Source organism: Fundulus heteroclitus, unplaced genomic scaffold, assembly GCF_011125445.2.
Source record: "Fundulus heteroclitus isolate FHET01 unplaced genomic scaffold, MU-UCD_Fhet_4.1 scaffold_73, whole genome shotgun sequence".
Lineage (NCBI taxonomy): Eukaryota > Metazoa > Chordata > Actinopteri > Cyprinodontiformes > Fundulidae > Fundulus > Fundulus heteroclitus.
Window position 1 is genome coordinate 1,532,831 of NW_023397175.1, and position 15,017 is coordinate 1,547,847.

At 35.4% G+C, this 15,017-nt stretch overlaps 3 long non-coding RNA genes across 5 annotated transcripts in view; 2 read left to right on the forward strand and 1 right to left on the reverse strand.

The window, feature by feature from the left end:
* LOC118561820 overlaps window positions 1-15,017 on the forward strand; it is an 83,732-nt gene that overhangs the window by 3,140 nt on the left and 65,575 nt on the right. The window lies entirely within an intron of this gene.
* LOC118561821 lies at window positions 330-1,079 on the forward strand. Its single transcript, XR_004930291.1, has 2 exons — window positions 330-466; window positions 737-1,079. It is a non-coding gene; the product is annotated as an uncharacterized LOC118561821 (long non-coding RNA).
* On the reverse strand, window positions 568-5,739 carry LOC118561819. 3 transcript variants are annotated; one of them, XR_004930289.1, is made up of 10 exons: window positions 5,675-5,739; window positions 5,526-5,581; window positions 5,407-5,440; window positions 5,168-5,232; window positions 4,104-4,187; window positions 3,711-4,022; window positions 3,436-3,554; window positions 1,915-2,087; window positions 1,365-1,579; window positions 568-1,283 (listed from the first exon to the last, which is right to left on the reverse strand). It is a non-coding gene; the product is annotated as an uncharacterized LOC118561819 (long non-coding RNA). The 3 variants fall into 3 exon arrangements; XR_004930287.1 differs by having other exon boundaries at window positions 3,436-4,022; XR_004930288.1 differs by lacking the exon at window positions 1,915-2,087 and having other exon boundaries at window positions 3,436-4,022.

The following is a 15,017-nucleotide window of genomic DNA, read 5'->3' on the forward strand; positions in this document are numbered from 1 at the left end:
TCATCTGCAAACAAAATAGGTATTGTAGAACTTGTGACATTAGCAAGATCATTAATGTAAACTAAAAACAATAAAGGTCCTTGGATGGAGCCCTGTGGTACTCCAAATTGCTAAAGCTTATTTGGAAAACAATAGCTAGAAGCGTTCATGTTTTCATTAAAGCTCTTCCTCCAGAGATTCGTGACAGTTATTCAGCTCTTTGCAAAGCTTTAAGAGAAGAATATTCTGTGTACAAGGATCAGGCTTCAATAACTCTTGACACTTTCAGTGTTATTCAACAGGAAAATGAAACACCCAGAGATTATTACTATCGTTTAAGGAACCTTGTGCGGTTTGTCTTCATGGATCTGCTACAGAGAGATCTTGATGAATGCAAGGACAGGTGGAATAAACATACCATAAGACCTGTTAAACAATCTTGCTGTCCATCTGGTAAACCAGATGTGATGTATCATCTACCTCACAGGTAATTTTTGTTGTTTTTGTCTTAAACATCTGGTTAATTTAAAACCTCTTTGGGAACTCTAAAAAAAATAATTTGCCAAAACAAAAATAATGAACAATGTGTTAACAGTATGTCACTTTTTATTCTAACAATTTCAGATGACAATTTCTAAAATGTAAATTTAAATACAATTAATCATTTAGACAGGTTACAACAATAGTCACAGCAGTAACAGTTTAGTGAAGAAATGTAAATATAACTAAATGTTTACTGTGCTTCTTCTATTCCTAGGTAACAGACTGTGGTTGCCCAGTCTCCCAGGAGCAATTGGGACAGTTTGTGACAGAGACTAACAACATTCAATGTGGAGATGAACACCTTCAGACACATTTTGAGAACCTCCAGAGACAGTGTGGCCTAGCACATCCACAGAGTTGGGAATCATGTGTCGAAAACTATATCAAACTGAAAAACATAGTGGACTTATAAACAAACAAGAATCCAAATTTGAAGGTCGCACACAAACACTAAACAGTGTCATAACTGAACAGGTTTGACAAGTTAAATAGTTAGCATTTTGTTTTGTTGTTATGCATTTGATCTTAATAAAGCCCAAACCCAGGGGAGTTTTGAATCCCAAAGTCCATGTCTTCTTTAAACTGATGATACGTCTTGGACATTGGTATTTTGATAGTGTTGGAGCAGGTGCTACTGACAGGAAAACGAGAAGTGGCCTGAAAGATCAGTTTTGGTGGTGGCAGAATTGAAGATGGAGGTAGTGTGTTCAAGCCGGTGGCAAACATCAGGACGTCCTGGAGAGAGAGACCCGTATTTTGTTCTAGAAAAGAAGCAATGAGTTTATGTATCAGATATTACAATATTACAACACCAGAATATAGCAATAAATCTTAAAGTCCACCTTCTGTGTCAAGGAGAAAGTCTCTCCAGAATCCTAGCACTCTTGTTTCCTCATGTCGTCTGCTGCTACCCTTTTCACTGAGCTGAACCTCAAATATTTCCTCCAATATTTTGGATGTCAGCTGTTCCACTCTTGCACACATAAATGGCCTGAAGACGGAAGCATGCTGCTCCAAAGCATTCTGGAAGTTCAGAGTTGAAAGGCCATCCTTGAATCTATAAAAAGTTTGAAACAGAAATCACCTTAATTATTATCAAAAGAGCTGATATTTTTCAGTAACACAAAGAACATTAATACGTCTAATCTTTTTTTATTAATTTTATTTAGCATAGGTAATATTGCTGATGCACTGTACACAGTGAATTAACCTACAGTAACATTCATTTTCTCCAGTTAAGCCGTCCAATCAATAAGGCTCCTACTTATTTGGCTGCTGGGTGCTGTTGATTGATTGATTCTTGCACTATTGTACATTTGCTTGTTTTAACTGCAACAAAATAGTAACTAAATTAGCATAGTTATTTTTTAAGTTAAGGAAGAGAAACATTACCTTTGAATAGAGAAATGGTTGCGGTAAATGATGTACCAATCAATGAACTCCTTTACAATTTTCTATTTGTCATCAACAGTCACAGGGAACTGCAAGCAACCAGCAGTTTGCAAGATGCTTGCATGTCTTTCAACTGACTGGTGTAGTTCAGTCAATGTACCTGCACTGGATATCTATGGTAGAGAACAATAACCAAAAACACAAATGAAAATTTATGAAATCATTACTGATATAAATTTGTTATAAAAGTATTACTGGTTGCACTTTAAAAATTAAGTAACTTTATGTTATTAAAGATAAAGTTTAAACAGTAATGATTTATTGGTTAATGTCAAGTTGTCATAAAGACATTTTGAATAATGTCAACTTTGTATTAAAAGTGTCATAATTTACCAAATGACGCTTTATGACAACAGTCATAAATATTCATGAAGGCTTATTCATGTTCATGACAGGTGTTATGTCATGTTTATGAAAGTGTCATGACAGTCTTATTCAACCCCCTTCAAATAAAGTGTTACCAAAATATCCAGTGAGCAGCAGTTCTGTGGCTGCAAATGCCTTGCTGATGCCAGAGTTCAGAGGAGAATGGCTGGAGAGATTTGAGCTCATAGAACAGCAACAATAACTCAAGAAACCACTCGTTACAACCGAGTTATGGAGAAGAGCATCTGAACACACAACATGTCAAACCTTAAGTCAGATGTGCTATAGCAGCAGAAGACCCCACCGGATCCCATTCCTGCCAGCTAAGAACAGGAAGCTGAGGCAACAATTCACACAGGATCAACAAAATTGGACAATAGAAGATTGGAAAAACATTGCCTGGTCTGATGAGTCTCAATTTCAGCAACGACATTTGGATGGGAGGGTCAGAATTTGGTGACAACATGAAAGTATGGATCAATCTGGCTTGTATCAACATTTCCACGATTCAGGGTGGTGCTATGGAGTGCACTTTGGCCCATTGGTACCGATCAAACATCGTGTCCACGCCAAAGCCTACCTGAGTATTTTGCCAAGGAAAATACTTCATGACCACAGTGTTTTCATCTTCTGATGGCTAATTCCAGCACGTTAACTTGCCATGTCAGAAAGAATGAATCATCTCAGACTGGTTTCTTAAAAATAATGAGTTCACTGAACTCGAATGGCATCCACAGTCACCAGATGTCAATCCAATAGAAAACCTTTGGGATGTGGTGGAAGGAGAGATTTGCATCATGGATGTACTGCCAACAAATCTACAGCAACTATGTGATGCCATCATGTAAAGATGGACCAGACTATCTAAGGAATGCTTCCAGTATTTAGTTGAATCCATGCCACTACGGATTAAAGCAGTTCAGAAGGCAAATGGGCGTACAAACCGGTACTAACGAGATGTACCTAATAAAGTGGCTTGTCTTTTTTATGCATATAGCATTTTCATAAGTAATATAATCATATAATCATCATAATCATATAATCATTTGCTTGATTATAACAACTTGTAAAGCTTCATCAATAATGCCATCCTACCTCAATCAAAGAAGCCCTCATGGTGTTGTCGGTGATGTCTTCTATCTTTCCTTCTGTATTTGTTGATGTTCCTGTGAGGTGCTGGTAGAGCTTCTCAGATAAGAATTGAGGACCTGGACCTCCATGAACGACAGAAGTGGCAATCAGCCTCCCAACCAGGAAATATTCATAATTTTTGGCTGCTGTATAGATTTTGTTCACATTAATTCCACATTCACCAACAGCTGTCACATTCTTATGAGAAAACTCTGAAATATTGCCCTTAACGGCAATACCTTCACTGTCAAAAGTGATACATTTACTTTCTTCTGGCCCATCAAAGACTCTTCGAGTCCTTTAAGCAGTTCATTAAAAGGCTTAGAAACTCGCGCTTGGGACCACCGTTATCAACGCCGTCTTCTGCCTGTCCCTCGTCATCGGTGAATTTTACAAACATTTCATTGAAAGGGTTGAAAGAAGCCCGCTTGAAACTTCTCTGTGCTCCATCCCATACATTGGCTCTGTTTATGTTAAAGCGGCTGAGAGATGATGACGTGATCATTGCCGAGAGCTCTGAAATGATGTCTGCAGCAGTCACGTTGTCTGTACTATAAAACATGAAGTGTACAATTATTTCAAATACAAAAAGCACAAAAGGATGTAGAAGAAAACTAATTTCTAATTAATACCTTTGCTCAGGGAACTGCATCAGATATTCATCTGGCTCAGAGTCGCTGTCAACAGTTATTGGTGCGTACACATTTGTGTAGTTGCTGTATTGAAAAGGAAATAGAGTAAATACTTTACTAGGTAAATAATTTAAATTCATCCCTGATAAGGCATAGAGACTACTGTCAGTCATTCTTGGCAGTAGGACAGCTAACACCAGCATATTTGGGTAATTCTTGCAAACTACTCAAAGTTTGATAGAAAAAAAATATTGAACAACCAGAAGTTATGGTGCTGTCAAGTTTTTTGCTCTTTAAACCACCTCAGCTTCTGCCCAAACTTGGAAAAGCTTGCTTCCCTCAAAGAAAAGCAGGAACCACTCATCTCAGCAACAATTTTTAGTTATCTTTTATTTTTGTCTTTAGATTATTTCAATTGACAGTGTAAGACCACCATGACTTCACATAAGTAGTCACAGAGAGTCACAGAGCAGGTTGAAAACCAACAAACAAATTAAACAAAATCAATTACAGATCACAATGAACTAATTAAATATGTTTCAGGTAATGTTAACAATCTACTTTTAAGTTAACAGTGAATGAACAAACAAATAAACTACATTCCAAAACACATAAAACCCATTGAATCAAAGGTTAATTTTGGTCTCTGAATGCAGATTAAGTGATTTAATGTCCATTTCCTACAAGAGTGTCTTTGTGGAAGCTTGAAGCTGAGGCTCTTTGTCTGAAGAGATCATTGTGAGCACAGGTGTGCCAAGTTCCTTATAGAGTTCTCTGTGATGTGTGTGCCAGTTGGGTGGAGATAGTAAATGCACTCATAAATGTACCAGTTGCTGTTTTAACTGGACAGGTGCAAAACTTTTTTTTCAATGACTTTTTTCAGTTTTGAAATGTAAGAAGACATTTTAGTTGAGATTAATAATTCAGTTAGTTACAGTTCTTGGATTTATCCGTGATGGAATTTTTTGTAAGTCTTTATGCCAAATGTTATGTATAATTTCTATAAATCATTTCAGTAAATGTGTTGACATGTGCAAAAGTTGACATGTGCTCACACAACCTACCGATAGAAGTGGTTCTGGCCCTCTGAGGACATGGGATGCTCCTGGATGTTGGTGTTTCCGCCATCCTAATTTAACATAAATTAGTACTCCAGTTGTGGTAGTGGCAATACCATACAGACTTAGCTAACACAATGTCATGCATCTCATCTTGGGTGATTGTCTTTGTGAATTTTTGAAAATCCTTTATGGTATGTAATGTTTACATATTGAACTGTGAAAGGGATCGAGTTCAATCTTACCTGATCAGACCCTTGTTCTGTGTGTCCAAAAGGCCTGAAAATAAAAATTAACATAGCTATAAAGTGGATATAAAAGTTTCTGCAACAAAATATGAAGCAAACAGTAATTTGTATTATACCCATTAAAAATTTTCTCCAGTCTTGGAGTGCTTGCTTCATCTGGACCATCCCACACCTATGTACAACATATAAAAGACAGGTTTTATCTTATCAAAAGAAAGTGTAAGTAATTCAATTCAGGAGAAATGTCATAAAGATGCAGACTGACCACAATGTCAGATAGTGGACTATCTTGAGATGGCAACCTTACATGAACTTCACTGTCATCATCACTCTGTCCACTGAAACCTTTAAAAAGCAATGATAATTTTGACATTTATTTTAATTATTATTTTTATGTAATTCCACAAATTGTTTAGTTGCATAGGAATTTTTCATAACTTCATATACATGTTAAACAACAAGAAAAGTTTAGTATCAGTTGTACAAATAGAATTTTGTACAATTAGCAGCACAGTATATTCAGATTTCTTTATCCATCCATCCATCCATCCATCCATCCATCCATCCATCCATCCATTTTCTTATACCCTTTTCCCAGAGCACCTGGTCAGAACCCACAGGGAGAACATGCAAACTCCATACAGAAAGACTCCAGGCAAGGAATTGAAACCAACACCTTCCTGCTGCAAGGCAACAATGCCACCAACTGTGTCACTGGGCAGCAGATTTCTATTTATCTTTTAGAAGTAATTTGAAGACAGTAAGTCTTCTATTACTATGAACCACACAGTTTTGTTCGTTGATATTAACCAAAGGAAAATGGTTACTATCATTTCAACAACCAGTGAAAAGAAATATACTATAAATGTGTACTATAAATAATAAATTTTCTTTTGCAAGGCTAAATTTTCCAATTAATAAAATGTATGTTTGTACATCAGTCTTTACAAAAGGGAGGTAGGTTTTGTAAAGAGGAAAATCCTTTTGCTTCCTTAGATAAAATACATGACATCATAGCTAGAATTAATCATGCACAGAATTCTGGATATAGGAGGAAATGTTGCCATTTTAACTATAAGACTATAGCAAAATTGATCTTCAAACTATTTGGAATGTAGATCAAAAGCACTTACAGCTTTTTGCAAATTCCTCAACAGTGCAAATGTAAAGTGTAATTCTTTGGTAAGGCTTTCCAATTGCCTCCTTGTACTTTTGCACTGTGAAAGGAATGTCTGTTCCTGGGATGTTCTTAACCTCCCTTGCATCAGGATACAACAAGACATGGGCACAATCTATCAGGTCTATATTGAAATCCTTTTGCTTCTTCATAGCAGCAGCAAGCACTTGTTCCGATGCCCACTCAGGGTGAATCTCAACTGGAAGTAACTTCCCTCTCACTGTCTTAAGGGAATCTCCCTGCATCCTCATAAGCCCAACATTAATCTGGGGAGAGACAAAATTTAATCAATCAAATTAAATTATTTGATGAAGTATGTAATTTCCAGTTTGTGTTTGCACTAAATTAAAGGCATACCTTCAGTTTATTTCCCCTTCTGTGTTTTGTTCTGATGCTTCTTGGTAAAAAATGTCTTTCTTTCCCTCTCTTTTATAGCTCTAAAGTTCATGAAACACTCTACACCTGAAATTCGTAATAAAAAAATACACGATTGGCACTTTAGTTATTTAAATGCATTAATTATTAATTGCAGGTACAATCAATACTGCAATGATCGTACCTGCATCTACAGATGGTTTAAAATGCTAACACTTAAGCATGCTGAAATAAATAACCCATGCTTCGGTTTACCTGTGCTAGTGCTTGGTTGAACATCGGGAGTTGCAGTGATTGTGTTCCTCTCATCTTGGGCTTTGTTTACATGATCTTGGACAAATTTTATGTTTCTGCCACATTGACAACAAAAGTCTGCAGAATTTATGGCGGCAGTTCCACAAAAAGGACAGTACATCTGAAAGAAAATTTGTTTTTTAACTCTCCAAAATACGTGAGGAAATAAATACTTTAAAAGTGGAGACATTGCCTACTAAATCGCTGAAATGAGTCATTCTCAAAAAAGATATTTAATTATACGAGTGTGTAATTTATATATATATTACACATTTATGTATATATATATATATATATATATATATTGCTAAGCATACGAGCCCGAGCCCAGAACGGTATGACTGACACAAAGTCTATCACGCTACCCATAAATTATTCTGTTATTCTATAATATTATAAAAGACGGCGTATCTGAAAAGAAATATAGTAATACGCACCTTTACTTTCTTTCAAATTTCTTTCTCTGAATCTTGCATCTGGTCCCATAGAAATGAATACTATTTTCTTTGACTCCCCTAGTGGTCTGGAGCACTTCCGTTTTTCAAACACTTTTTGTTTGCGCATTTCATTCGGGGGTTGTCTTCTTTTTTGTTTGCGTCTCTCTTTTTGTTTGCTGCATTTCATTCGGGGGGTGTCTTCTTTTTTGTTTGCGTCTCTCTTTTTGTTTGCTGCATTTCATTCGGGGGTGTCTTCTTTTTTGTTTGCTGCATTTTATTTGCTTTTTGTTTGCCGCATTTAATTTGTGCGCATGTATTTTTTTTGTTTGCATGTTTTCTCTTTTGCTGCGCATTTGCACCTGTCGGCCACCGTATGATTTAGCCCCTCTATATCTTGACAAATATTAATTGTCTTTAAATTTCTTTCAATCATTTTAAATTTTTCCCAACCAGCAGTACTAAAGGTCCATCTATCTACCCTCATGCTTTCACTCTCTTCCATATTTAATCCTACTTCTATCAATATAACATAATGATCACTTCCTATTGTTTCATTTTCAACTTTCCATGTATATATACCAGCTATTGTTTCTGATACTGAAGTTAGATCAATAGCTGACTCCCTTCCATTCCTAATATTTATTCGTGTACCATTTCCATCATTTAAACATATTAGATTATTTATATCAATAATTTCTTCGATTACCTCTCCATTATTATCATTTTGAGTTCCCCATAAAGTGCTATGTGCATTAAAATCTCCACAACATATAATCTTGCCTTTTAAATTGTCTGTTAACTCTCTTAATAACTCTAAAGATAACCTTTTACATGGATTATAAAAATTAATTATCGTCACAGCCCCAATTTCACTCCAAACTTCAATTATTATCATTTCCCAAAGTTCTCCTATTTTCAATACTCTGTATGACATTTCTTGTTTGATAAATATAACACATCCACGTCCTAAACCATCCTCTCTATCCCTGCGTATACTCTTATATCCACTAATAACAAAATCTAACCTCGATTTTAACCAAGTTTCTTGAACACATATAATTTCTGGTTTATTTTTTAGATTGTTAATACAGCCTTTAAACTCCTGCCCAGTCTGTATTAATCTTCTAGCATTCCATTGCAGAATAATCATACAGCTCTTCCTTCACCACTTCCTGGCTTCCCATCTGTCTCTAATTGTTTTTTCACCTGTTCCCATGATAGTTCCCTCATGTCCAAGAATTTATCAGCTCCTTTTATTATTATTTTATTTTTTTCTGTTTTATGTTTGACTTGGTCTGTACAGTTAATCACATAGGCTATAAACAGAATAAGTTTTTCAGTTGTTATATTTGTTGTTGTTTTAACTTGTTCTCTGATGCTGTTCTCTGATCTTACGTTATGAATCACTTTTCTTGCTTCCACCCCTGAATTTTGTCGGTGCACTCTTTTCACTGCTTCAGCATAACTTATGTTACTCCCCATCTTCACCTTCTGAACTTCAACAGCCTTCTTCCTAACTTCACAACCTGCATATGTCACTGAATGCTGACCTCCACAGTTGCAACACTTCATCTGCTCATCCCCTTTACATTCTTCATACCTGTGCTCTCCTCCACACCTTGGACACCTTTGCTTACCTTTACACACTGCCGCTACATGCCTATACCTCTGACATTTATAACATCTTAAAGGTGGAGGAACATATGGTCGAACAAAATAACTCATACATCCGATTTTAACTCTTTCTGGCAACACCGAATTTTGGAATTCCAATAGCACAGACAAACTATTACCTCGCTCACCATCAACTGTTCTCAATAATCTTCTCACTTTTTTCACTTCACCACCTTGAATGTTGCGTCTTAATTTTTCCAGATCCTCTTCAACAGGAATGCCATAAATCACTCCACGGGAACCTTTGCTTTCTTCAAGAACTCTTCTGTCAGACACCACTTTTTTGCAAACACTATCAATGTTTAATGCTTTATTTCGTTGAACTTCATCTTTACATTTTATCAACAAACTTCCATCTTGAAGAATTTTTGCAATTTCTACCTCTCCCACCTTGTGTTTCAATTCCCTGGATAATGCCACTGGACCCAGATTAATACCTTCATCCTCCTTTCTAAATTTAAGGATTATTTTGAACCCACTACCTTCAATCTTCCTTCGAATAATCCTAATTTCTTCCTCAGGACTATCCTCACCCAAAGATCTTTTATTTGAAACTTTCCCTTCCTCCCTACGCCTTGTATCTGTCTTACCACTATCTTTTCTTCTAGATACTTGGGACCATTCACCACTCTCCATTTCATCCCCACCATCTTCTTCCTGTGAGGCCATTTCGACCCAGTCACTCACCAGTTTATGCCAACCGCCAAATCACAATCCAAAAAATAAATAAATAAATAAATAAATAAATAAATTCCAAAACAGTCAACGTTCCCGCCCCTGTCGATCCGACACAACCTCTTCCTCCTTCCTCTACCGCCAGCTGAACGGTCTGCAGAAGAATGCTGAAGTGATCTGGGAACTCTTCTTCTTCTTCTTGTGGAGTTTTATGGCGGTTGGCAACAAACTTTAAGTAGCATTACCGCCACTTACTGGTATGGAGTGTGGTTCTTAATGGTCTATTTATCCATCTATATATCTATATCTATATCTATCTATATATCTATATATCTATCTATCTATCTATCTATAAATATCTATCTATATATCTATATATATATATATATATATATATATATATATATATATCTTAATATTCTACTCTTTTATATAATTCACTCCTTCTATAAATCAAATTCTATGATATAATTTAGTTTTCTTTAAATATTGAATAACTATTTGTACATGTTTACTTCCCAAATGCTTCCTCAAAATATCTAATAAATTAATCTTTTCCTTAATACGTTTTTTACTCTTTCCTCATATATCTTCTCTCGCTTTCATATTTACTGCATTCTAATATAACATGTTCTACTGTTTCATATTTTTCACAATAATCACATTTTCCAGTATTATGCTTTTGAATTTTATAAAGTGTATAATTAAGTCCTGTATGCCCAAATCTTAATCTTGTTATCACCCTCTCCTCTTTTCTATTTCGTCTTCCATTTCTTCTTTCTCTTACTGTTTTTTGAATTTTATAAAACCATCTACCTGTTTTTCCTTCATCCCACCTTTGTTGCCATTTTTCCATAAGTTTTTCTTTAATTACACTCTTTCCCTCAGATTTACTTGTTTTAATGATAAAATTTATAGGATTTTGAATTGCCCTCTTTGCTAATTTATCTGCCCTCTCATTTCCTTCTACCCCAATATGCGCTGGAACCCACACAAATATAACTATTAAACCCATGTTTTGTATTCTGAATAATGTATGAAATATTTCTAATAATATGTCCATCCTACTATCTGATTTATTATATTTTAAACTTAATAACGCAGAGCTTGAATCTGAACATATTACTGTTTTTAATGGTTTTATGTCTTCTACCCATTGTAAAGCTAATAATATTGCCAACATTTCTCCTGTGTATACTGATAACCCGTTTGTGATTTTTTTTTCCCATTCTTATATTGAATTCTGGTACTACAAATGCTATTCCTATTCCTTCATTTATTTTTGATGCATCTGTATAAATTTGAATATATTGATAATAATTGTTTAAATGTAACTGTACTGAATAACTATCCACAATGTAAGATTTATCTTGTTTCTTTTCCATTATTGTCATATCTACTGTTGCTTCCGGTAAAATCCATGGTGGTATAATTGATATTGGTGTTGTTTGATTAATTTCTAAATCATTCATTTTAAATTCTTTTATTTTATTTTCAATTGTCCATCCAAAACTCCTCATTTCTTTCTTCTCCTTTTCCCAACATGGATTTAAAATTTCCAAAGTTGGATGATCTATATTACTACCTTTTAAATTCAATCAATAATTTATTTCTAATTTTGTTCTTCTTAAATCTAATGGCATTTCTCCCATTTCTACTTCTATTGCTGCTGTAGGTGTGGTTTTAAATGCTCCAGTACATAATCTTAACGCCTGATGTTGGATAATGTCTAATTTAGCCAGATTTGTTTTAGCTGCTGAACCGTAAACTATACAACCAAAGTCTATGTTAGATCTAATCATACCTGTGTAAATCTGTTTTAGTGATTGCCTATCTGCTCCCCAGTCACTACCAGACAAGCATCTCAAAATATTTAATATTTTCTTACATTTATCAATAATCTTTTGAATATGTATATTCCATTTTAGTTTTTCATCAAACCATACTCCTAAAAATTTTACACACTTTACTTGCTCTAATTCTTGGTTATATAATTTTAATTTTATTCCCTTTTTTATTTGTTTCTGATTAAATATCATTACTTTTGTTTTTTCAACTGAAAACTTAAATCCCCATTGCAACGCCCATTTCTGTATTTCAATAATAACCTCTTGTAATTTCTTAACAATGAAATCTACATTTTCCCCTCTTTTCCAAACAGCTCCATCATCTGCAAAAAGTGAACACCCCATTCCTTTTCCAATATCTTTAAATACATCATTTATCATAATTGAGAACAATAATGGACTTATAATACTCCCCTGCGGGGTTCCATTTTCTACTAAATATGTTCCTGATATAACTTCACCAATTCTGACTTGTATATTCCTATTTGTTCAAAAGTCTTTAATCCATTTAAATATTTTCCCTTTAATACCCAACATATATAATTTAATTATTAATCCCTCAACCCACATCATATCATATGCTTTTTCTATATCAAAAAACACTGCCACTACACTTTCTTTATTTACTTGTGCTCTTCTAATCTAATGTTCTAAACATAGTGTTGAATCATTAGTACTTCTCCCTTTTCGAAAACCACTTTGATATTTTGACATAAATCCTTTATTATTTAAATAATATACTAGTCTATTATTAATCATTTTTTCCATTATTTTACGTAGATTTGATGTTAAAGCTATTGGTCTGTAATTTTGTGGGGTGAAATTATCTTTTCCTGGTTTAGCTATTGGTACTATAATTGATTCCTTCCAGTTCATTGGTAATTGTCCCTCCTCCTAAATTTTATTATATAATTGCAATATTATATCTTTTGATTTTTCACTAAGTTGACTTATCATTCTATACAAAATTTCATCTTTACCTGGTGCTGTATTTTTTGTCTTTCTAAGTGCATCATTCAATTCAGCTTTTGTAAACTCAACATTCATTAAATTATTCTTTTCCTCAATACTCTCTAACAAATCTTTATATTTAAGTTTTGTATTTTCTCTTCCTTTTCTTCCCTCTTCACTAATATTATTTGAACTGTGAATTTTACTAAATGTTCTTGCCAATATTTCAACTTTATCTTCATCTTTTATTATATTTATATTATCTATTTTTAATATAGGATATTCAAACTCTCTCTTTATGCCATTCATTCTTTTAATTGTTTTCCATATTTTTTCTATTTTTGTGTCTCTCCCTATCGTGCTACAAAAACTTCTCCAATACTCTCTTTTTGCATTCTTAATAATTAGGCGCCTGCCATAGCATTTGCAATGAGGAGGCAGTGCTGTGCGAAGCACAGCACTGCCTCCCATGCAAATGCATGGAGGCACCTATTACTATTCACCTCTAAACGACTTCTTTATTAGGCGCCTGCCTTGCATGTGCAATGAGGAGGCAGTGCTGTGCGAAGCACAGCACTGCCTCCCAATGCAAATGCATGGGCAGGGCCTATTACTATTCACCTCTAAACGGCTTCTTTATTTTTATTATTAATTAGGCGCCTGCCATAGCATTTGCAATGAGGAGGCAGTGCTGTGCGAAGCACAGCACTGCCTCCCATGCAAATGCATGGAGGCACCTATTACTATTCACCTCTAAACGGCTTATTTATTAGGCGCCTGCCTTGCATGTGCAATGAGGAGGCAGTGCTGTGCGAAGCACAGCACTGCCTCCCAATGCAAATGCATGGGCAGGGCCTATTACTATTCACCTCTAAAGGCGTCTCTTTATTATTAATTAGGCGCCTGCCTTGCATGTGCAATGAGGAGGCAGTGCTGTGCGAAGCACAGCACTGCCTCCCAATGCAAATGCATGGGCAGGGCCTATTACTATTCACCTCTAAAGGCGTCTCTTTATTATTAATATTCTTTATTTTTCTTCCTTCACGATTAATGTGGCCCGAACCGTAGCGTGCACCCCCACAATATAGGCATCAAAACCTGCGGCTCGATTCCGAGATGTGTGCTACTACATTTATTGGGATTTCGAGTTACCATGGCAACAAAATTAGCGAAAAACCACCCCCCAAAAAACCCATAGGAATGAATGGAGTCTGGTCGAAAGAAAGCCTCAAAAAAGCCTCCAAATGACCATTTTCAAAGCAGTACTGTGTCGTCATGCTTTCACCTACGAACACCGTTTAACTTCCAGTTTGTAGACATATCTGTGAACTACTCAGAAGTGAAAACGGGATGTGGATATCTTTTATCGTCTCCTCACAGTTACTCCTCAAAGCTCATGTCCAAAAATCAGCGAAATCATCGTTTACAATGAAAGTCAATGACGGAATTCTCCAACCGCTAGAGTGGCCCACTCTAGCTTTTTTAAAGATTTCAAAACTCCGAACAACTTGACCTTACTCGCTCAATTTTCCCTCTACGTAGACAAATTATACATCAAAACGTAGGTATTTTTGTCAGGATTCGGGAAATGTAACCCTCATTGGTGTGGCATTTATAGATTTTTCCCAAATCACCTCACACCGACACAAACCCGAAACCTCCCCCATTCATTTCCTATGGAGCGGTTTTGAAAAATGACGTCTAAAAATCCAAAACATCACATGTTTTTGCATCGTCGCTACACCTAAACCGTTTTATGTACAGACATGAGACTTTCACACATGAATGTCCCAACCCTTCTGGCACTCAAGAAAAATGAATTTTGTGGATAACTGTTACGGTTTTTCCACAGGAACAATTTGTTCGGGAGTAGCGAATGTGCAAAATCCTGAAATCGCTTTGGAGCTGCATTTTCCCACATCATCCACTTTTTTACATCGTCGCTGTGCCTACACCGATTTTTGTAAAAATATGAAAATGAGCTACATGGTCATCAAAAGCCTGCTGATACTCACAGTGAAAGAATTATTTTGATATCTCTTATACTTTTTTAGCCAGAGCGATTTGTTCGGGATCATTTTCAGAGGATTTCTGAAATTTCATAAAAATGTCCTTTAGATCATAATTTTTTACGCCTTTATTAAACTTTTTCCAGCAAAAACCGATAGCAAGTCTTCT